Source organism: Aristolochia californica, unplaced genomic scaffold (genome assembly GCF_029961685.1).
Source record: "Aristolochia californica isolate CCGP_79_NKW_82.1479 unplaced genomic scaffold, dmAriCali1.0.hap1 SCAF_1, whole genome shotgun sequence".
Classification (NCBI taxonomy): Eukaryota; Viridiplantae; Streptophyta; class Magnoliopsida; order Piperales; family Aristolochiaceae; genus Aristolochia; species Aristolochia californica.
This window is the reverse complement of record NW_027181770.1, coordinates 17817882-17841165: the sequence shown is the minus strand read 5'-3', so window position 1 is coordinate 17841165 and position 23284 is coordinate 17817882. Positions and strand designations below refer to the sequence as shown.

The 23284-nt window shown below is 36.3% G+C and overlaps 1 non-coding gene across 1 annotated transcript; it reads right to left on the bottom strand.

The window, feature by feature from the left end:
- Positions 1–2012: 2012 nt before the first annotated feature.
- Positions 2013–2120, bottom strand: LOC137965224 (small nucleolar RNA R71). Its single transcript, XR_011116032.1, has one exon. It is a non-coding gene; the product is annotated as a small nucleolar RNA R71 (small nucleolar RNA).
- Positions 2121–23284: the final 21164 nt, after the last annotated feature.

Below are 23284 nucleotides of genomic sequence, written 5' to 3'. Positions count from 1 at the left end.
ATTGCATATTTCTCTCTCCTAAATTATATTTCATTATTTTTTAGTTTTATTTCTTCCTGAAATACTTTTTATAGATTCAATTATGGAATTTCAGGAGAATTTGGATGGAGAAGAAGATATTTACCAAAATGCCCTTAGTGAAATGGAGGTAATTTCTAGGGCAAATCGTTTTAAAATAAGAAAAATCATATTTAAAGCAAAGGGAAGCGTTGAACGAAGTGGGTCGAAGGCAGCGTCAAGAGAAAACAGAAACGGAGACCAAAACAGAGGTTTTTGACCAGAAATAGGGGAGGAACCGAGAGGAGTTCCCTACTGTCGTTCGCCGGGCCAATACCTTTTGTCGTGCCACCGTCGTCCACCATCGTCCACCGGCGTCCAGCAATCGAGAACAAACCCGAGGAGAGCTCGAGAGAGTCTCCATCGAGGTGAGTTCAACAGTCATCGCTCGCCAGGCCGAGAATTGATCCGAGTGGGCTTCTCCGGTGCCAATCCCGCTTTCCGACCATCCTCCGACGTCTATCACATATTTCGACCAGTCACGGAGCCATACCGACCCCAACCGAGACTCGAGAGAGCCGGTTAGAGAATGTCAGCTCTGTTTCGATCTTCGCCGGACGTTACCTCCATCCGTCGGCTTCTAACCGTTGTCGTCGGCGTCGTCTCTACCTCCGGCCACTCACTCTTGCCAACCCGAAGCCATTGATTTCGGGAAATTGCAGCACCCGTGAGAACGAGTTGCTACCCGAGCGAGAGGAGGAAGAAGGGGAGTAATTCATCATTATTGAATTTAGTTTTTATATAGTTTGAACTTAGGTTTTGAATGTTAATTGAATCTGATTTGATAATTAATGTTTATTGAATATTTTTTTCTGGATATTTGATTAAATTAGCTAATTAGGGTAGGATTATAATTGAGGTTGGATTTTGGTATTTTAATCCGATTTCTATCTTTCACTCTATGCGCCTGAGAGGGGATAGACACAAGGATTGAGAAATCGGATTTGTGGTTACGTGGTGCTCGAGAGAGGCACGAATCACCGTAAAATCCAGAGTTGACGTTTCCTATTGTGCAAGTATTTAACCAGATAATTGCTTGATAATTTAGGATATAATTAGTGTTTAGTTCATATTAATTCATCATATTTGGTTAGGCTAGTTGATTTAAGAATACAAAAATTCTGTCCTCCCTGTGGATATGACCCTCGCTTCCCGCTAAATTACATGAACGATTCGTACACTTGCGAGGTCTTAAAGCCGATGTAATTAAATTATACATCAAGTTTTTGGCGCCGTTGCCGGGGAGGCACATATTAAGCGTATTTCTTTTTTCTCCACAGTCTTAGGTTAGATTTATTTTATTTTATTTTATTTTTATTTATTTATTTTTTTCATAATTTTAGTTTGGTATTTTTTATGGAATTATTTTTATTTCTTCTAGTTAGTTCATATTTTTAGTAGTGAGTTTGTTTGCTTAATTTGATAGTTCATTTTGTTTCTTTTTGTGTTTTTATGCACGGGCGCCGCTCCCTAGGTGGACCATTAGCTCCCTTTGTTGAAGAGGTAGAACATATTTGTAGGAAAACACCCGAAGTCAAGTTAGGAGCTACCATGGCCAATCAGGGCGAACCATTATAGTTACCTGCAGCAGGTGACCGTAGAGCCCTGAGGGATTATTCTATCCCATCCCACTTCACATCACCTTCTTGCATTATATTGCCACCCACTACTGCCGCCAGTTATGAGTTGAAACCGGGTGTGATCCAACTCCTCCCTACATTCTATGGGTTGGAGAAGGAGGACCCATATTACCACATCAAGGAATTCTTAGATATTTGTGCAACTTTTAAATTCCAGAATTTCTCAGATGACTCTATCCAGTTAAGACTTTTTCCATTTTCACTTAAGGATAAGGCCAAGTCTTGGCTTAATTCCTTAGAGGTGGGCAGCATTACTTCATGGGACACATTAGTCATGAAATTTTTGTCCAAGTACTTTCCCATTCAGAGAACTACAGCCTTCAGGAGAGAAATCTCCAACTTTATGCAGTAGGAGGGTGAACACTTTTATGAGGCTTGGGAGAAATGGAAGGATTTGATCCGTAGGTGTCCGCATCATGGGTTTGAGAAATGGCATTTAGTGCAATACTTTTATCAAGGTCTTACACCTCAGGTTAGATCCATGGTAGATGCAACGAGTGGTGGGAGTTTGATGGGTAAGAGTGCTAGTGAGGCGTGGGACTTCTTTGAAACGTTGAGTGATCAACAGTGCGGTTCATCATTTAATGTTGATAGGAGATCCCACGAAGCCAAAAGAGGGGGACTTTACGAGGTTAGTGAAACACCCATGCTCATGGCCAAGATTGAAGGGTTGACTAGAAAAATTGATGCCCTTATGGTGTCCAAGAGTTCACCTTCTCCTAACCCATCTACTGTCTGTGCCATATGCTCTGGTTCATCTCATCCCACACAAATGTGTCCATCTAGTTCATCCTACCCAGAGCTCATTGAGGACTTGAATGCAGTCCAGAATTTTCATAGACCGAACCGGAATGATCCTTTTTCAGAAACATATAATCCGGGTTGGGCTAGGCACCCAAATTTCTCATGGTCCAAGGGCCCACAGGTTGGGGGTCCTCCAGGCAACCCCAAGCTCCGCGCCCACACTTCACTCAACAACCATTGATTCCACAAAAACCTTCACTTGAGGATACACTTCAATTATTCATGCAGAATACACAGTCCTCCATTGCTAAACTTGAAATGCAAGTGAGTCAGTTGGCCAGCCACATGAGTGAACAAGCACAAAATAGACTCCCGAGTCAAACCATTCCTAACCCCAAAAGCACACATGAGAGTGAGTTGAGTTCCAAACCCCACCATGAGCAAGCCAAAGCCATAACCACCCTTAGGACTGGTCGTGAGTTGAACAATGGGGTAGGGACCACTAAGTCTAAGGAGTCAAAGGATGACAATGGGGACACATCATTGAGTGAAGAACCTCCAAGTTCTCCACCAACAACAAAGCAGATCTCTAACCAAGTCCCATTAGCTCCTTATCCGCAGAGGTTATCGGGCCCACCTAGGAAAGGAGATAGCATGCATGAAACGTTGGAACTGTTTAGTAAGGTTCACATTAACATTCCACTTCATGATGCTATTAGGCAAGTGCCTGCCTATGCCCGATTTTTGAAAGACCTTTGTAGACAGAAGAGAAAATAACATGTTAACAAAAAGGTCTTTCTTACTGAGAATGTAAGCTCAATTCTGAAGCATAACACTCCTCCTAAAGTTAAAGATCCTAGATGTCCCACAATTTCATGTGTCATTGGTGAACATACCATCCAGAGAGCTCTTCTTGACTTAGGGGCAAGTGTGAATTTGCTTCCTTTCTTTGTGTGCCAGCAATTAGGTTTGGGGGAATTGAAGCCTACTCCCATCACACTTCAACTAGCTGACCGTTCTGTCAAGATACCACGAGGAATAGTTGAAGATGTTTTGATAAAGGTGGACAAATTTCTGTTCCCGGTTGATTTCATTGTTCTTGATACAGAACCAGTAGTCAATGTGACCAACCAAATTCTTGTCATCCTAGGACGTCCCTTCTTAGCCACATCTAATGCTATCATTCATTGTAAAAGTGGTGAGTTGGAGTTGTCTTTTGGAAATTTTAAGGTCTCATTGAATGTATTTAATGTCGGGCACCACCCACTTGAGTCTGATGATCTGAGTCCTGCATTTAATATAGAAACTGTTATGCTTGATAACGAATCCACTCTTGAATCTTTTGAGTCTTGCATAACATCTTTAGACATGGACTATTTTGATGAGGAAACATATTTTCGAGAGCTTAATTCTTTACTCAATTTTGTACCTCTGTTGGAGGAAGCTTATGAGGTTATCACAACTGAACATCCACAGGATCTTCCTCTTGACTTGGACGAACCTCTTGAAACTTCCAAGCTAGACCTTAAGCCACTTCCTCCCACATTGAAGTATGCGTTCTTGGGACCCATGAACTCATTACCAGTCATTATTTCCTCTTATTTGAGTACTGAGCAGGAGGAACAATTGACTGAAGTTTTACAAGCAAACAGAGAGGCATTGGGGTGGAGTCTTGATGCCTTAAAAGGGATTAGCCCCTCCATATGCATGCATCGTATTCATTTGGAGGAGGGGACTAAATCCTCACGTGAGATGCAACGTAGGTTAAATCCCCATATGCTAGAGGTTGTGAGAGAAGAAGTCATCAGGTTGCTTGTGATAGGAATCATTTACCCTATTTTCGATAGCACCTGGGTGAGTCCAATTCAAGTTGTCCCTAAGAAAGGTGGGATAACGATCATGAAAAATGAGAGTGGTGAATTGATTCCCACAAGAACTACCACCAAGTGGCGTGTCTGCATTGACTATAGAAAACTTAATTCCGCCACTAGGAAGGATCACTTCCCACTACCTTTCATTGATCAGGTACTAGAGCGATTGGCCAGCCACAATTTTTATTGCTTCTTAGATGGATACTCCGGCTACAATAAAATTCCCATTGCTCCAGAAGACCATGAAAAGACCACATTCACGTGTCCGTTTGGCACCTATGCTTACAGACGCATGCCTTTTGGTTTATGCAATGTGCCCGCCACTTTCCAGCGGTGCATGATGAGTATCTTTTCTAACATGATTGGTGAATTTTTAGAGGTCTTTATGGATGACTTTTCTGTGTTTGACTCTAGTTTTGATACATGTCTGCACAATCTTTCACTCGTATTGTCCCGTTGCATTAAGTCCAATTTAGTCTTGAATTGGGAAAAATGCCACTTCATGGTGAAAGAAGGAATTGTTTTAGGACATGTAGTGTCAGAGCGGGGTGTAGAAGTGGACAAAGCCAAGGTTGACCTAATTGCCAATCTGCCACCACCTACTTCTGTGAAGGGGGTGCATACTTTCCTTGGCCATGCTGGGTTCTATAGGCATTTCATTAAAGACTTTAGCAAAATTTCTCGTCCTTTGACGAATTTACTTGCTCAAGATGTTGCTTTCGCCTTTGATGATGCTTGTATTCATGCTTTTGAAACACTGAAGAAATGTTTGTCCACTGCACCCATTGTCTAACCCCCTATTTGGTCTTTGCCTTTTGAGTTGATGTGTGATGCCTCTGACTATGCATTGGGGGCTGTTTTGGGGCAAAAGACGGATAAAATGCCCTGTGTCATTCAATACGCTAGCCAAACTCTTCATGATGCTCAATTGAATTACACTACCACTGAGAAGGAGTTGCTAGCAGTTGTGTTTGCCTTGAACAAATTCAGATCATATCTGTTAGGGTCAAAGGTTATAGTGTTCACTGATCATTCTACTTTGAAGTACTTATTATCCATCAAGGACACTAAACCTCACTTGATTAGATGGATCTTGCAATTGCAAGAATTTGACCTTGAGATTCAAGATAAGAAGGGTTGTGAGAATGTTGTTGCTGATCAACTATCTAGGATCTGTGTAGTACCTCAGGAAGGATTCCTTCCTTTAAATGATTCCTTCCCTGATGAACAACTTCTCCAAGTATCCCAGTTGCCTTGGTTTGCTGACATAGTCAACTATCTTGTAACTCATAAGATTCCTGATTATTGGAGTAAACAAGATAGGTTGAAATTCTTTTCCCAAGTCAAACATTTTTTTTGGGATGACCCTTATTTGTTCAAGGTGTGTTCTGACCAAGTCATTAGGCGTTGTGTACATGAGCAAGACTTTGCCAACATTCTTGAATTTTGTCATTCCCACACATGTGGTGGACATTTTGGTGCTAGAAAGACAACAGCTAAAGTCTTGCAATGTGGTTTCTATTGGCCTTCATTATTTAGAGATGCCCATGATTTTTGTTAGGTGTGTGATAAATGCCAACGAACAGGTTGTTTGTCTAGGAAGAACATGATGACTCTTAACCCCATTCTTATTGTTGAATTGTTTGATGTGTGGGGTATTGACTTCATGGGTCCTTTTCCTATCTCGTTCGGCTATCTATACATCCTTGTTGCTATTGAATATGTCTCTAAATGGATTGAAGCTATATCATGTAACACAAACGATCACAAAGTGGTGGTAAAGTTTTTAAAATAAAATATCTTTCATCGATTTGGTACCCTGAGAGCGATCATTAGTGATGGGGGATCTCATTTTTGTAACAGAGCATTTGAGTCCTTATTGAAGAAATATTCCATCACTCATCGGGTGTCCACTCCGTACCACCCGCAAACTTGTGGTCAAGTGGAAATCTCTAATAGGGAGATCAAATGGATTTTGGAGAAGTCGGTTCGCTTTGATAGGAAAGATTGGTCCACTCGATTGGACGATGCTTTATGGGCCTATCGAACCGCTTATAAGACTCCTATTGGGATGTCTCCATTTCGCCTAGTGTTTGGCAAAGCATGTCATCTACCTGTTGAGCTTGAGCATAGAGCTTATTGGGCCATTAAGGCTTTAAATTTTGATTTAACTCAAGCGGGCGAGGAGAGAAAGTTGCAATTGAATGCGTTGGAGGAGATACGTCATGATGCTTATGAGAATGCCAAATTGTATAAGAGCGAACAAAGCTTTTACATGATAAATCTATTTTTCACAAGTCTTTTACTGTTGGGCAGAATGTTTTACTTTATAACTCACGATTGCATTTGTTTCCAGGGAAGCTAAGATCCAGGTAGTCCGGTCCATTTGAAGTTACACAGGTGTTTCCTCATGGCGCTATTGAGATCTGCAATCACGGAGACGGGGTCGATCTTCAAAGTTAATGGTCAGAGGCTCAAACCGTATCTTGAGAATGTCCCCACACCGGAGGAGGTGATGGTGATTTTCTTGTAGGAACCTGTCAATTCATCTTGAATGCGTCAGAGTCTTGCTTACGACTCTAAACTTAGCACATTGTGGGCAATCCCCACGTTTCTATCCCTTTGTACATTACATTTTTATTTTTATTTTATTTTTTTGGTTTATTCATACTCTCTTGCCGGCTGAGAGCATAAATGGTTCCGGTAGTCGATGACCAGACTTTTGGTCCCTAGTTTGAGAGGTCTGTACTCAAACAACCGTTCTGGGATTGACCAGTTCGATCTTGAAGTATTGAATGAAAACCTTATGGTGAGTAACTTAAGGACTTGTGTTTAGCGCGTGATTCCTACTGCCTTCAATGGCCAGTCACACGGAGATTTCTTCAAAGTGTGATGTGGGATAGAGGTTTCATCTACGGATGATTACCTACAGGTACGGCTGATACGAGTAAATCTTCTTCGAGGGAGACTATGTATCATTCCTGGGGGTCTTTATTATTCTTTTTTTTTTTGTAGTCGTTATAGTGTTTTAACTTTTCCCGATTGAGGACAATGTCAGGTTTAGGTTTGGGGGGCAATGACTCTTTTATGTCTTAGCAATAATTTTCTTTCGATTTTTGTTCGTGGTTTTCAAATTACTCCTCTTAGTATGTGGTTAACATTAGTAGAGTTAAAATAAGTTGCTCAAATGTGTTTCGAAAATGATCGTAAAACTGTGTAGAATATGCCTATTAGAAATCTGATATCATTTGTTGTGATCCATGAGAATTCAGTGGGATAACTTACTATTGCATTAGACTTGGAACTTAGTTGCAAAAGAGAACATGTAAATCTAGTGTTGATCTATGTTAGTTTGAATAGTCTTGTATGCCTGTTTGAACTCATTCCTTTTTATACCTCAGTGAAATTCCTTGTTGTAATGTATGAATGCAAATGGAAATGCTCTTGCTTGCAAAAGACAGATAACTTCAGAAACAGCCTGGGCAAACCCAGGGACATGCACCGGAACAGTCGATTACTTAAAAATAAGTGCATGTGCAGGGAAGACGAATACAAAATGGTGGTAATACCAAAAGTATTCAGTGAAACAAAAATTACGTTGGTAATAGCAAAATTGCACTGGTAATAGCGTAAAATGGTTTTAAATCTGGAAGCAATGATGTTTCTTTAACTTTAATGATAAATTGTAATTTGAAAGAAGTTGCAAGTCAAGATTGAAATTGGTATATTTCTTTTGTGAGATTGTAAGACAACAGACTTACTTTACTATTTTCTCTAAATTGTGATGTGACCAGGATTTTATTGTTATCTACTGCCTCTTTGTTTTGTTGAAGTAATAGCTTATGGGTCACATTGGTTCAGGTGGAGTAACAATGAGTGTATTTGGATTGATAATAGGCTTTATTTTACACAAGTTTTAATATTTCGCAAGATCTCATATGATTTTCAGATATTTTACGATACTAAGTGTTAGTCATATGCTAATGAGGAGTAAATTTTCTTCAGTTTTTCTTTTTATATTATTGATTTAGATGAATTTTGTGGGAAAATTCCATGCAAACCCTCACGAGACATAGCTCATCCACTACTACAGAGTAGGGGTTTAACGGCTTGTTGCATGCGCTAAATGCAATCGTGCTCCCTACGAAAGTGGCATTTTGTTTTCCAAGGCTTAATTTTGGTTCGATTGTTGTTTTGCTAGGGACTAGCAAAGATTTAGGTTTGGGGGTGTGATAGATGCCATATTCTGACATGAGAACTAGGTTAATTATAATAGAATAATCTTTATAATTGTGTTATAGGTGGTTACCTATCGGTTTTCAAATGAAATGAGCATTTATTGAATTTGGCATTAATCACTGTCGATATTGCATATTTCTCTCTCCTGAATTATATTTCAATATTTTTTAGTTTTATTTCTTCCTGAAATACTTTTTATAGATTCAATTATGGAATTTCAGGAGAATTTGGGTGGAGAAGAAGATATTTACCAAAATGCCCTTAGTGAAATGGAGGTAATTTCTAGGGCAAATCGTTTTAAAATAAGAAAAATCATATTTAAAGCAAAGGGAAGCGTATAACGAAGGGGGTTGAAGGCAGCGTGAAGAGAAAACAGAAACGGAGACCAAAACAGAGGTTTTTGACCAGAAACAGGGGAGGACCTGAGAGGAGTTCCCCACCGTCGTTCGCTGGGTCAATACCTTTTGTCACGCCACCGTCGTCCACCATCGTCCACCGCCGTCCAGCAACCGAGAACAAACCCGAGGAGAGCTCGAGAGAGTCTCCGTCAAGGTGAGTTCGACAGTCGTCGCTCGCCAGGCCGAGAAGTGATCCGAGAGGGCTTCTCCGGTGCCAATCCAGCTTTCCGACCATCCTCTGGCATCTATCACATATTCCGACAAGTCCCGGAGCCATACCGACTCCAACCGAGACTCGAGAGAGCCGGTTAGAGAATGTCAGCTCTATTTCGCTCTTCGCCGGACGTTACCTCCGTCTGTCGGCTTCTAACCGTCGTCGCCGACATCGTCTCTACCTTCGGCTACTCACTCTTGCCAACCCGAAGCCATTGATTTCGGGAAATTGCAGCACCCGTGAGAACGAGTTGCTGCCCGAGCGAGAGGACGAAGAAGGGGAGTAATTCGTCATTATTGAATTTAGTTTTTATATAGTTTGAACTTAGGTTTTGAATGTTAATTGAATCTGATTTGATAATTAATGTTTATTGAATATTTGTTTTCTGGATATTTGATTAAATTAGCTAATTAGGGTAGGATTATAATTGAGGTTGGATTTTGGTATTTTAATCTGATTTCTATCTTTCACTCTATGCGCCCGAGAGGGGATAGACGCAAGGATTGAGAAATTGGATTTGTGGTTACGTGGCGCTCGAGAGAGGCACAAATCACCATAAAATCCAGAGTTGACGTTTCCTATTGTGCAAGTATTTAACCAGATGATTGCTTGATAATTTAGGATATAATTAGTGTTTAGTTCATATTAATTCATCATATTTGGTTAGGCTAGTTGATTTAAGAATACACAAAATTCAGTCCTCCCTGTGGATATGACCCTCGCTTCCCGTTAAAAAAGTTTTGTTGTCCAAGTTTGGGAAATTCCACTAGGTCAACCCTAACAGCTTGGAATTTTATAAGAAAGAGATTTCCTCCACACATGCATAAAAAATGGATTTGCATGTTTAAAACATGTTAAAGATGCGAATCACCTATGGATCCAAAGCTTTTGAGGAGAATAACAAATGCTCATTAAATTCTCAAGTGAACGTGTAGTGGGATATTTACCCGAGTCAAACAAGCCATTATTTTGCCCATCTACAAAAACCTGACCCAACGATCATAGATGATTGTAAAGTGATTTATCATGCGTAACAGGCTATACTACCCTAAGAAATGACATATGGATTGGGGGTCAACACTCAGTTAAAAATCCCTGCTTCCCCCTTTTTCCCGATGATTGCAAAACCTGATATATAAAAACTAAAAAGACCTTAGAATCCCTAAAAATTATAGAAACTCTTTGGAATTATCTCGCTCTACATTTGTGCACAGTGCATTTTCATTTTAGCTGTTCACTTTTTACATCAATCAAAACTTTGAGTTTTCACTCTCCCTTCATCCCGTAAACCAAAAAGGCGAATAGATCACAACAAAATGAAAATTTAAGAGTTCATGTACGGAAAAAAATTTAAAATAATAAAAAATATAAGTAAAGAAAATTTATTCACACACCAGAAATAAATACAAAAGTTTTGTTGTCCAAGTTTGGGAAATTTCACTAGTTCAACCCTAACAGCTTGGAATTTTATAAGACAGAGATTTCCTCCACACATGCTTAAAAAAAGGATTTGCATGTTTGAAACATGTTAAAGATGCAAATCACCTATGGATCCAAAGCTTTTCGTGAGAATAACAAACGCTCATTAAATTCTCAAGTCAACGTGCGGTGGGATATTTACCCGAGTCTAACAAGCCATTATTTTGCCCATCTACAAAAAGCTGACCCAACGATCATAGATGATTGTAAAGTAATTTATCATGCGTAACGGGCTATATTACCCTAAGAAATGACTTATGGATTGGGAGTGAACACTCAGTTAAAAATCCCTGCTTCCCCCTTTTTCCTGACGATTGCAAAACCTGATATATAAAAACAAAAAAGACCTTAGAATCCCAAAAAATTACAGAAACTCTTTGGAATTATCGCACTCTACATTTGTGCACTGTGCATTTTCATTTTAGATGTACACTTTTTTCATATATCAAAACTTTGTGTTTTCGCTCTCCCTTCATCCCGTAAACCAAAAAGGCAAATAGATCACAACAAAATGAAAATTTTAGAATTCATGTACTGAAAAAAATTTAAAACAATAACAAATGTAACTAAAGAAAATTTATTCACACACCACAAATGAATACAAAAGTTTTGTTGTCCAAGTTTGGGAAATTCCACTAGTTCAACCCTAACTGCTTGGAATTTTATAAGAAAGAGATTTCCTCCACACATGCTTTAAAAATGGATATGCATGTTTTAAACATGTTAAAGATGCAAATCACCTATGGATCCAAAGCTTTTGAAGAGAATAATAAACGCTCATTAAATTCTCAAGTGAATGCGGTAGGATATTTACTCGAGTCAAACAAGCCATTATTTTGCCCATAAAAAAAAAGCTGACCCAACGATCATTGATGATTGTGAAGTGACTTATCATGCGTACCGCGCTATATTAACCTAAAAAATGACTTATGGATTTGGAGACAAGACTCAGTTAAAAACCCCTGCCGCCCCCTTTTTCCCATCGATTGCAAAACCTGATAAATAAAAACTAAGAAGATCTTACAATCCCTAAAAATTACAGAAACTCTTTGGAATTATCACTCTCTGCATTTGTGCATTGTGCATTTCCATCCTAGATGTATTTTTTTCTTAAAACAAAATTTTGAGTTTTCGCTCTTCATTTATCTCGTAAACCAAAAAGGCAAATAGACCACAACAAAATGAAAATTTTGGTGTTAAAAAATTTAAAACAATAAAAAATGTAAGTAAAGAAAATTTATTCACACACCACAAATGAACACAAAAGTTTTGTTGTCCAAGTTTGGGAAATTCCACTAATAAAAACTAACAGCTTGGAATTTTATAAGAAAGAGATTTCCTCCACACATGCTTTAAAAATGGATATACATGTTTGAAACATGTTGAAGATGCAAATCACCTATGCATCCAAAGCTTTTGAAGAGAATAACAAATGCTCACTAAATTCTCAAGTGAACGTGCGGTGGGATATTTATTCGAGTCAAACAAGCCATTATTTTGCCGATCTTCAAAAAGCTGACCCAACGATCATAGATGATTGTAAAGTGATTTATCAAGCGTAACGGGCTATATTACCCTAAGAAATGATTTATGGATTGGGAATCAACACTCAGTTAAAAATCCCTGCTTCCCCCTTTTTCCCGATGATTGCAAAACCTGATATATAAAAACTAAAAAGACCATAGAATCCCTTAAAATTACAGAAACTGTTTGGAATTATCTCGCTCTACTTTTGTACACTGTGCATTTTCATTTCAGATGTACAATCCTTTCATAAATCAAAACTTTGAGTTTTTGCTCTCCCTTCATCCCGTAAACCAAAAAGGCAAATAGATCACAACAAAATGAAAATTTCAGAGTTCATGTACGGAAAAAAATTTAAAACAATAACGAATGTAAGTAAAGAAAATTTATTCACACACCAGAAATGAATACAAAAGTTTTGTTGTCCAAGTTTGGGAAATTCCACTAGTTCAACCCTAACAGCTTGGAATTTTATAAGAAAGAGATTTCCTCCACACATGCTTAAAAAATGGATTTGAATGTTTGAAACATGTTAAAGATGCAAATCACCTATGGATCCAAAGCTTTTGAAAAGAATAGCAAATGCTCATTAAATTCTCAAGTGAATGTGCGGTGGATATTTACCCGAGTCAAACAAGCCATTATTTTGTCGATCTACAAAAAGCTGACCCAACGATCATATATGATTGTAAAGTGATTTATCATGCGTAACGGGCTATATTACCCTAAGAAATGACTTATGGAGTGGGAGTCAACACTCAGTAAAAAATCCCTGCTTCCCGCTTTTTCCCGATGATTGCAAAACCTGATATATAAAAACTAGAAAGACCTTAAAATCCCTAAAAATTACAGAAACTCTTTGGAATTATCTCGCTCTATATTTGTTCACTGTGCATTTTCATTTTAGATGTACGCTTTTTTCATAAATCAAAACTTTGAGTTTTTATTCTCCTTTCATCTCGTCAACCAAAAAGGCAAATAGATCACAACAATATGAAAATTTTAGAGTTCATGTACGGAAAATAATTTAAAACAATAACCATTGTAAGTAAAGAAAATTTATTCACACAACACAAATGAATACAACAGTTTTGTTGTTCAAGTTCGGAAAATTCCACTATTTCAACCCTTACTACTTGGAATTTTATAAAAAAGAGATTTCCTCCACACATGCTTAAAAAATGGATTTGCATATTTGAAACATGTTAAAGATGCAAATCACTTATGGATCCAATGCTTTTGAAGAGAATAACAAACGCTCATTAAATTCTCAAGTGAACGTGCGGTGGGATATTTACCCAAGTCAAACAAGCCATTATTTTGCCCATCTACAAAAATTTGACCCAACTATCATAGATGATTGTATAGTGATTTATCATGCGTAACGGGATATATTACCCTAAGAAATGGCTTATGGATTGGGAGTCAAGACTCAGTTAAAAATCCATGCCTCCCCCATTTTCCAGACGATTGCAAAACCTGATATAAAAAAACTAAAAAGAGCTTACAATACCTAAAAATTATAGAAACTCTTTGGAATTATCTCTCACTACATTTGTGCCTTGTGCATTTATTTTCTTGATGTACTCTTTTTTCTTAAAACAAAACTTTGAGTTTTCACTCTTCCTTTATCCAGTAAATCAAAAAGGCAAACAGATCACAACAAAATGAAAATATTGGAGTTTAAAAATTTAAAACAACAACAAATGTAAGTAAAAAAAAATTTTTCACACAGCACAAATGAACACAAAAGTTTTGTTGTCCAAATTTTGGAAATTCCACTAGTACAACCCTAACAGCTTGGAGTTTTATAAGAAAGAGATTTCCTCCACAATGGTTAAAAAATGGATATGCATGTTTTAAACATGTTAAAGATGCAAATCACCAAATCACCTATGGATCCAAAGATTTTGAAGAGAATAACAAACGCTCATTAAATTCTCAAGTGAACGTGCGGTGGAATATTTACTCGAGTCAAACAAGCCATTATTTTGCCCATCCACAAAAAGCTGACCCAACGGTCATAGATGATTGTAAAGTGATTTATCATGCGTAACAGGCTATATTACCCTAAGAAATGACTTATGGATTGGGAGACAACACTCAGTTAAAAATCACTGCTTCCCCCTTTTTCCCGACGATTGCAAAACCTGATATATAAAAACTAAAAAGACCTTAGAATCCCTAAAAATTACTGAAAATCTTTGGAATTAACTCACTCTACTTTTTTATACAGTACATTTTCATTTTAGATGTACACTTTTTACATAAATCAAAACTTTGAGTTTTCGCTCTCCCTTCATCCCGTAAACCAAAAAGGCAAATAGATCACAACAAAATGAAAATTTTAGAGTTCATGAGCGGAAAAAAATTTAAAACAATAACAAATGAAAGCAAAGAAAATTTATTCACACACCACAAATGAATACAAAAGTTTGTTGTCCAAGTTTGGGAAATTCCACTAGTTCAACCCTAACAGCTTGGAATTTTATAAGAAAGAGATTTCCTCCACACATGCTTAAAAAATGGATTTGCAAGTTTGAAACATGTTAAAGAGGCAAATCACCTATTGATCCAAAGCTTTTTAAGAGAATACAAACGCTCATTAAATTCTCAAGTGAACGTGCGGTGGCATATTTACCCGAGTCAAACAAGCCATTATTTTGCACATCTACAAAAAGCTGACCCAATGATCATAGATGATTGTAAAGTGATTTATCATGCGTAACGGAATATATTACCTAAGAAATGACTTATGGATAGGGAGTCAACACTCAGTTAAAAATCCATGCTTCCCCCTTTTTCCCGATGATTGAAAAACCTGATATATAAAAACTAAAAAGACCTTAGAATTATCTAGCTCTACATTTGTGCACTGTGCATTTTCATTTTAGCTGTACACTTTTTACATAAATCAAAACTTTGAGTTTTTGCTCTCCCTTCATCCCGTAAACCAAAAAGGCAAATAGATCACAACAAAATGAAAATTTTAGATTTCACGAGCGGAAAAAAATTTAAAACAATAACAAATGAAAGTAAAGAAAATTTATTCACACACCACAAATGAACACAAAAGTTTTGTAGTCCAAGTTTGGGAAATTCCACTAATTCAACCGTAACAGCTTGGAATTTGATAAGAAAGAGGTTTCCTCCACACATGCTTAAAAAATGGATTTGCATGTTTTAAACATGTTAAAGATGCAAATCACCTATGGATCCAAAGCTTTTGAAGCGAATAACAAATGCTCATTAAATTCTCAAGTGAACGTGTGGTGGGATATTTACCGGAGTCAAACAAGCCATTATTTTCCCCATCTACAAAAAGCTGACCCAATGATCATGGATGATTGTAAAGTGTTTTATCATGCGTAACGGGCTATATTACCCTAATAAATGACTTGTGGATTGGGAGTCAAGAGTCAGTTAAAATTCCCTGCCTCCCCCTTTTTCCCGACGATTGCAAAACCTGATATATAAAATCTAAGAAGAGCTTACAATCCCTAAAAATTACAGAAACTCTTTGGAATTATCTCTCTCTAAATTTGTGCATTGTGCATTTCCATTCTACATGTACTCTTTTTTCTTAAAACAAAACTTTGAGTTTTCGCTCTCCCTTCATCACGTAAACCAAAAAGGCAAATAGATCACAACAAAAAGAAAATTTTGGAGTTCAAGTACGGAAAAAATTTAAAAAAATAACAAATGTAAGTAAAGAAAATTTATTCACACACCACAAATGAACACAAAAGTTTTGTTGTCCAAGTTTGGGAAATTCCACTAGTTCAACCCCAACAGCTTGGAATTTTATAGGAAAGAGATTTCCTCCGCACATGCTTTAAAAATGGATATGCATGTTTTAAACATGTTAAAGATGCAAATCACCTATGGATCTAGAGCTTTTGAAGAGAATAACAAACGCTCATTAAATTCTCAACTGAACGTGCGGTGGGATATTTACCCGAGTCAAACAAGCCATTATTTTGCCCATCTACAAAAAGTAGACCCAACGATCATAGATGATTGTAAAGTGATTTATCATGCATAATGGGCTATATTACCCTAAGAAATGACTTATGGATTGCGAGTCAACACTCAGTTAAAAATCCCTACTTCCCCCTTTTTCCCGACGATTGCAAAACCTGATATATAAAAACTAAAAAGACCTTAGAATCCATAAAAATTACAGAAACTCTTTGGAATTATCTTGCTCTACATTTGTGCATTGTGGATTTTCATTTTAGATGTACACTTTTTTCATAAATCAAAACTTTGGGTTTTCGCTCTCCCATCATCCCTTAAACGAAAAAGGCAAATAGATCACAACAAAATGAAAATTTTGAAGTTCATGTACGGAAAAAAATTTAAAACAATAACAAATGTAAGTAAAGAAAATTTATTCACACAAAAGAAATGAATACAAAAGTTTTGTTGTCCACGTTTGGGAAATTCCACTAGTTCAACCCTAACAGCTTGGAATTTTATAAGAAAGAGATTTCCTCCACATATGCTTAAAAAATGGATTTACATGTTTGAAACATGTTAAGCATGCAAATCACCTATGTATCCAAAGCTTTTGAGGAGAATAACAAACGCTCATTAAATTGTCAATTGAACGTGCGGTGGGATATTTACCCGAGTAAAACAAGCCATTATTTTGCCCATCTACAAAAAGCAGACCCAACGATCATAGATGTTTGTACAGTGATTTATCATGCATAACAGGCTATACTACCCTAAGAAATGACTTATGGATTGGGAGACAAGACTCAGTTAAAAATCCCTGCCACCCCCTTTTTCCCGACGATTGCCAAACCTGATATATAAAAACTAAGAAGAGCTTACAATCCCTAAAAATTACAAAAACTCTTTGGAATTATCTCTGTCTACATTTGTGCATTGTGCATTTCCATTCTAGATGTACTCTTTTTTCTTGAAACAAAACTTTGAGTTTTCGCTCTCCCTTCATCCCGTAAACCAAAAAGGCAAATAGATCACAGCAAAATGAAAGTTTTGGAGTTAAAAAATTTAAAACAATAACAAATGTAAGTAAAGAAAATTTATTCACACACCACAAATGAATACAAAAGTTTTGTTGTCCAAGTTTGGGAAATTCCACTAGCTCAACCCTAACAGCATGGAATTTTATAAGAAAGAGATTTCCTCCACACATGCTTAAAAAATCTATTTGCATGTTTGAAACATGTTAAAGATGCAAATCACTTTTTGATCCAATGCTTTTGAAGAAAATAACAAACGCTCATTAAATTCTCAACTGAACGTGCGGTAGGATATTTACCCGAGTCAAACAAGCGATTATTTTGCCCATCTACAAAAAGCTGACCCAACGATCATAGATTATTGTAAAGTGATTTAACATGCGTAACGGGCTATATTACCCTAAGAAATGACTTATGGTTTGGGAGTCAAGACTCAGTTAAAAATCCATGCCTCCCCCATTTTCCCGACGATTGCAAAACCTGATATATAAAAACTAAAAAGAGCTTACAATTCCTAAAAATTATAGAAAATCTTTGGAATTATCTCTCACTACATTTGTGCCTTGTACATTTATTTTCTTGATGTACTCTTTTTTCTTAAAACAAAACTGTGAGTTTTCGCTCTGCCTTCATCCAGTAAAACAAAAAGGCAAACAGATCACAACAAAATGAAAATATTGGAGTTTAAAAATTTAAAACAACAACAAATGTAAGTAAAGAAATTTTTTTCACACACCACAAATGAACGCAAAAGTTTTGTTGTCCAAATTTTGGAAATTCCACTAGTACAACCCTAATAGCTTGGAATTTTATAAGAAAGAGATTTCCTCCACAATGGTTCAAAAATGGATATGCATGTTTTAAACATGTTAAAGATGCAAATCACATATGGATCCAAAGATTTTGAAGAGAATAACAAACGCTCATTAAATTCTCAAGTGAACATGCGGTGGGATATTTACTCGAGTCAAAAAAGTCATTATTTTGCCCATCTACAAAAAGCTGCCCAAAGGTCATAGATGATTGTAAAGTGATTTATCATGCGTAACGGGCTATATTACCCTAAGAAATGACTTATGGATTGGGAGTCAACACTCAGTTAAAAATCACTACTGCCCCCTTTTTCCCGACGATTGCAAAACCTGACATATAAAAACTAAAAAGACCTTAGAATCTATAAAAATTACTGAAAATCTTTGGAATTATCTCGCTCTACTTTTGTATACAGTACATTTTCATTTTAGATGTACACTTTTTAAATAAATCAAAACTTTGAGTTTTCCCTCTCCCTTCATCCCGTAAACCAAAAAGGCAATTAGATCACAACAAAATGAAAATTTTAGAGTTCATGAGCGAAAAAAAATTTAAAACAATAACAAATGAAAGTAAAGAAAATTTATTCACACACCACAAATGAATACAAAAGTTTTGTTGTCCAAGTTTGGGAAATTCCAGTACTTCAACCCTAATAGCTTGGAATTTTATAAGAAAGAGATTTCCTCCACACATGCTTAAAAAATGGATTTGCATGTTTGAAACATGTTAAAGAGGCAAATCACCTATTGATCCATAGCTTTTTAAGAGAATACAAACGCTCATTAAATTCTCAAGTGAACGTGCGGTGGCATATTTACCGGAGTCAAACAAGCCATTATTTTGCACATCTACAAAAAGCTGACCCAATGATCATAGATGATTGTAAAGTGATTTATCATGCGTAACGGAATATATTACCCTAAGAAATGACTTATGGATAGGGAGTTAACACTCAGTTAAAAATCCCTGTTTCTCCCTTTTTCCCGATGATTGAAAAACCTGATATATAAAAACTAAAAAGACCTTAGACTCCCTAAAAATTACAAAAATCCTTTGGAATTATCTCGCTCTACATTTGTGCACTGTGCATTTTCATTTTAGATGTACACTTTTTACATAAATTAAAACTTTGAGTTTTTGCTCTCCCTTGATCCCGTAAACCAAAAAGGCAAATATATCACAACAAAATGAAAATTTCAGAGTTCATGAGCGGAAAAAAATTTAAAACAATAACAAATGAAAGTAAAGAAAATTTATTCACACACCATAAATGAACACAAAAGTTTTGTTGTCCAAGTTTGGGAAATTCCACTAGTTCAACCGTAAGAGCTTGGAATTTGATAACAAAGAGGTTTCCTCCACACATGCTTAAAAAATGGATTTGCATGTTTTAAACATGTTAAAGATGGAAATCACCTATGGATCCAAAGCTTTTGAAGAGAATAACAAACGCTCATTAAATTCTCAAGTGAACGTGCGGTGGGATATTTACCCGAGTCAAACAAGCCATTATTTTGCCCATCTACAAAAAGCAGACCCAACGATCATAGATAATTGTAAAGTGATTTATCATGCGTAACAGGCTATATTACCCTAAGAAATGACTTTTGGATTGGGAGTCAACACTCAGTTAAAAATCCCTGCTTCCCCCTTTTTCCCGACGATTGCAAAACCTGATATATAAAAACTAAAAAGACCTTAGAATACCTAAAAATTACAGAAACTCTTCGAAATTATCTCGCTCTACATTTGTGCACTGTGGATTTTCATTTTAGATGTACACTTTTTTCATAAATCAAAAATTTGGGTTTTCGCTCTCCCTTCATCCCTTCAACAAAAAAGGCAAATAGATCACAACAAAATGAAAATTTTAGAGTTCATGTATGGAAAAAAATTTAAAACAATAACAAATGTAAGTAAAGAAAATTTATTCACACACCAGAAATGAATACAAAAGTTTTGTTGTCTACATTTGGGAAATTCCACTAGTTCAACCCTAACAGCTTGGAATTTTATAAGAAAGATATTTCCTCCACACAAGCTTAAAAAATGGATTTGCATGTTTGAAACGTGATAAACATGCAAATCACCTATGGATCCAAAGCTTTTGAGGAGAATAACAAACGCTCATAAAATTGTCAAGTGAACGTGGGGTGGGATATTTACCCGAGTCAAACAATCCATTATTTTGCCCATCTACAAAAAGCAGACCCAACGATCATAGATGTTTGTATAGTGATTTATCATGAGTAATGGGCTATATTACCCTAAGAAATGACTTATGGATTGGGAGTCAAGACTCAGTTAAAAATCCCTGCCTCCCCCTTTTTCCCGACGATTGCAAAACCTGATATATAAAAACTAAGAAGAGCTTACAATCCCTAAAAATTACAGAAACTCTTTGGTGTTATCTCTGTCTACATTTGTGCATTGTGCATTTCCATTCTAGATGTACTCTTTTTTCTTCAAACAAAACTTTGAGTTTTCGCTCTCCCTTCATCCCATAAACCGAAAAGGCAAATAGATCACAACAAAATGAAAGTTTTGGAGTTAAAAAATTTAAAACAATAACAAATGTATGTAAAGAAAATTTATTCACACACGACCAATGAACACAAAAGTTTTGTTGTCCAAGTTTGGGAAATTCCACTAGTTCAACCCTAACAGCTTGAAATTTTATAAGAAAGAGATTTCCTCCACACTTGCTTTAAAAATGAATATACATGTTTTAAACATGTTAAAGATGCAAATCACCTATGGATCCAAACCTTTTGAAGAGAATAACAAACGCTCATTAAATTCTCAACTGAAAGTGCGGTGGGATATTTACCCGAGTCAAACAAGCCATTATTTTGCCCATCTACAAAAAGCAGACCCAACGATCATTGATGATTGTAAAGTGATTTATCATGCGTAACGGGCTATATTACCCTAAGAAATGACTTATGGATTGGGAGTCAACACTCAATTAAAAATCCCTGCTTCCCCCTTTTTCCCGACGATTGCAAAACCTGATATATAATAACTAAAAGGACCTTATAATCCCTAAAAATTACAGAAACTCTTTGGAATTATCTCTCTCTACATTTGTGCACTGTGGATTTTCATTTTAGATGTACACTTTTTTCATAAATCAAAACTTTGGGTTTTCGCTTTCCCTTCATCCTGTAAACCAAACAGGCAAATAGATCACAACAAAATGAAAATTTTAGAGTTCATGTACGGAAAAAAATTTAAAACCATAACAAATGTAAGTAAAGAAAATTTATTCACACACCAGAAATGAATACAAAAGTTTTGTTGTCCAAGTTTGGGAAATTCCACTAATTCAACCCTAACAGCTTGGAATTTTATAAGAGAGATATTTCCTCCACACATGCTTAAAAAATGGATTTGCCTGTTTGAAACATGTTAAACATGCAAATCACCTATGGATCCAAAGCTTTTGAGGAGAATAACAAACGCTCATTAAATTGTCAAGTGAACGTGAGATGGGATATTTTCCCGTGTCAAAGAAGCCATTATTTTGGCCATCTACAAAAAGCAGACCCAACGATCATAGATGTTTGTACAGTGATTTATCTTGCGTAACGGGCTATATTACCCTTAGAAATGACTTATGGATTGGGAGTCAAGACTCAGTTAAAAATCCCTGCCGCCCCCTTTTTCCCGATGATTGCAAAACCTGATATATAAAAACTAAGAAGAGCTTACAATCCCTAAAAATTACAGAAACTCTTTGGAATTATCTCTGTCTACATTTGTGCATTGTGTATTTCCATTCTGGATGTACTCTTTTTTCATGAAACAAAACATTGGGTTTTCGCTCTCCCTTCATCCCGTAAACCAAAAAGGCAAATAGATCACAACAAAATGAAAGTTTTGGGGTTAAAAAATTTTAAAACAATAAAAAATGTAAGTAAAGAAAATTTATTCACACACTACAAATGAATACAAAAGTTTTGTTATCCAAGTTTGGGAAATTCCACTAGTTCAACCCTAACAGCTTGGAATTTTATAAGAAAGACATTTCCTCCACACATGCTTAAAAAATGGATTTGCATGTTTGAAACATGTTAAAGATGCAAATCACTTATTGATCCAATGCTTTTAAAGAAAATAACAAACGCTGATTAAATTCTCAACTGAACGTGCGGTGGGATACTTACCCGAGTCAAATAAGCCATAATTTTTGCCCATCTACAAAAAGTTGACCCAACGATCATAGATTATTGTAAAGTGATTTATCATGCGTAACGGGCTATATTACCCTAAGAAATGAGTTATGGATTGGGAGTCAACACTCAATTAAAAATCCCTGCTTCCACCTTTTTCCTGACGATTGCAAAACCTGATATATAAAACTAAAAAGACCGTAGAATTCCTAAAAATTACAAAAACTCTTTGGAATTATCTCGCTCTACATTTGTGCACTGTGCATTTTCATTTTAGATGTACACCTTTTTCATAAATAAAAACTTTGTGTTTTCGCTCTCCCTTCATCACATAAACCAAAATGGCAAATAGATCACAACAAAATAAAAATTTTAGAGTTCATGTACGGAAAAAAATTTAAAACAATAACAAATGTAAGTAAAGAAAATTTATTCACACACTACAAATGAATTCAAAAGTTTTGTTGTTCAATTTTGGGAAATTCCACTTGTTCAACCCTAACAGCTTGGAATTTTATAAGAAAGAGATTTCCTCCACACATGCTTAAAAAATGGATTTGCATGTTTGAAACATGTTACAGATGCAAATCACCAATGGATCCAAAGCTTTTAAAGAGAATAACAAACGCTCATTAAATTCTCAAGTGAACGTGTGGTGGGATATTTACCCAAGTGAAACAAGCCATTATTTTGCCCATCTACAAAAAGCTGACCCATCGATCATAGATGATTATAAAGTGATTTATCTTGCGTAACGGGCTATATTACCCTAAGAAATGACTTATGGATTGGGAGTCAAAACTCAGTTAAAAATCCATGCCTCCCCCATTTTCCCGACGATTGCAAAACCTTATATATAAAAACTAAGAAGAGCTTACAATCCCTAAAAATTACAAAAACTCTTTGGAATTATCTCTCTGTACATTTCTGCCTTGTGCATTTCCTTTCTAGATGTACTCTTTTTTCTTAAAACAAAACTTTGAGTTTTCGCTCTCCCTTCCTCCTGTAAACAAAAAAGGCAAACAGATCTCAACAAAATGAAAATGTTGGAGTTAAAAAATTTTAAAAAACAACAAATGTAAGAAAAAAAAAATTTATTCACACTCCACAAATGAACGCAAAAGTTTTGT